The sequence below is a fragment of the Mustela erminea genome, chromosome 5, assembly GCF_009829155.1.
Source record: "Mustela erminea isolate mMusErm1 chromosome 5, mMusErm1.Pri, whole genome shotgun sequence".
In the NCBI taxonomy this organism is placed as follows: Eukaryota; Metazoa; Chordata; class Mammalia; order Carnivora; family Mustelidae; genus Mustela; species Mustela erminea.
The window spans coordinates 43,566,125-43,568,520 of NC_045618.1; positions in this window are offsets into that span (position 1 = coordinate 43,566,125).

The window sequence follows — 2,396 nt, forward strand, 5'->3', positions numbered from 1 at the left end:
GGGTTTCAATTTTAGTCACAACTCAGGCATTAGCTGAAAATGGGTTATTGTGGTAGGTGCTTACCATGACCATCATTGAACAAATGAGAAGAATAACTGTGAATTCACTGTGAAAACCAGCCACATCCAGAAGCTTCATGTGGTTGACCAAGTGAATTATGACATAACAGTAGCTCAGAGCATTCATGTGCTCTTTAGTGCCACTCTAAGTCACCATATCCCTGGCCTTCAAACCAACAACTTTTAAAAAAAAAAATGTATAACTTTCTTTGTGATTTCACAATTTTAGTAGAGTGACTGATACTGAGTTCACATATGTAGTAGTTTAAAAGGAAAGTAGGGCACCTGGGTGGCTCAGTGGGTTGAGCTGCTGCCTTCGGCTTGGGTCATGATCTCAGGGTCCTGGGATCGAGTCCCGCATCGGGCTCTCTGCTCAGCAGGGAGCCTGCTTCCTCCTCTCTCTCTGCCTGCCTCTATGCCTACTTGTGATCTCTCTCTGTCAAATAAATACATAAAATCTTTAAAAAAAAATTCTAAAAGGAAAATAAATGGAAAGTGAAAACAAATTGGCTACATACAATATATCATGCTGGGAATTAATTTTGCTGCCTTTTTTTTTTTTTTAAATAAAAACAGATTGCAGTGATTGTTTAAATAGCAAAACCTATTCCAGAAAACATCGCAATCACTATTGTCACTAAATTATATACAAATAATAGTTTGGGGGAAGAAGCGCTTTATTAAGGTAACATCAACATACTCAGGGACCTAAATTTTCCATGAAATGATGGTGGGTATTTACAAACAGTATCTCCACCAATATCAAGTTATGGTTGATCAAACAATGTAAGAGTCTAATCAGCAAGACTTAAATGATGAAAATACAATCATAAATCATAAAGCCTTGGGATTTTAGAGCTGAAAAGAACTTTAAGAATTATTTTGTGCAGACCAATGTAACATAGAAAAGGACCAAAAAGACAAACTGCAGATTGCGGTAAATCACACACCTAGTATAAGAGATAGGGCTAGGACCCGTTCTCTGTTTGCTCTGTAACAGAATGAGTCTTTGGAACACTACTTCTAAGAAAGAGAAACATTTGTATGTAAATTCTTTTAAATCACAGAACTAATTTGAATGTTTTGCATTTAAGAAATCTTTCCAATACAAATTTTTTTCAGAAAAGCCATCAATCAGCCTTGCCTTGGGCAAATTTAAATTTGGTTTGCACTTTGCTGCCCTCTAGTGGATCACTCATTAGTTTCGTCAGTGTTTTTACTCCTTTGGTATTAGACCATCTCAACTAAATACTGAAGACAAATGTAATGTCAGAACCCATGACCTTGAAGATGTGTGCTAATATCAGATTACAGCAAAGATTCACATTGCCAAACTAACTAAATACAGCTATCTGAATTTAGAAGATATCAAAAAAAAATTTTCAGATTAGGGGCGCCTGGGTGGCTCAGTGGGTTAAGCCGCTGCCTTCGGCTCAGGTCATGATCTTGGGTCTTGGGGTTGAGTCCCGCATCAGGCTCTCTGCTCAGCAGGGAGCCTGCTTCTCTCTCTCTCGCTCTCTCTCTCTCTCTCTGCCTGCCTGTCTACTTGTGATCTCTCTCTCTCTCTCTCTCTCTGTCAAATAAATAAATAAATAAATCTTAAAAGATTTTTTTTTCAGATTAAAAATGAAAACAAAAGAAAAACTTCACATTAGTTATGAAGCTAGGAGTATGTGTCAATGGTATGTGGACTGCAAAAAAATTTTTTAGAGTTCTCATGTTTCTCAGTTGGGTTTAGGTATGCACATCTTTGCAGAAATGATATTGCATTATCTTTCTTCTTTTGTGGTTTAAATATATGAATATAGTCAAAGAAAAATCCCACACAACAGACCACAACTTAAGCTTTAGTTAAGTACAAATTTGAAAAATCAAACCAATAGCTTGCACTTGGTTTTACAAAGGTAATACATTCTATACCTATAATACTAGCTTTAAAATGGCTCGAACATGCCTAGAAGATTATTTCTTTACAACCTAATTTTCTTTTATACACACACTACAATTCCAAAAACCTTCCCCCATATCCATTTCCAGAACCTAGGTCAGAATACTATTTTTGGTAAAGATATTTGAAAGAGCAAAAAGTGGGTACCATGTGCTCTCTATGATAGTAAAGCAATAATATATGGTTAAAAGGTACAAACTTTCAGCTATACGATGAATAAGGTTTAAGGATCTAAAGTATAACATGTTGATTATAGTGGATAACTCCGTATTGTATAATGATATTTCCGAAGAGTATAGAACTTAAATGTTCTCACAAAGAAGAAGAAAAATATGTGAGTGATGAGAATTACTTAACTAGATAGGGGGAGCAATAAATATATATAATT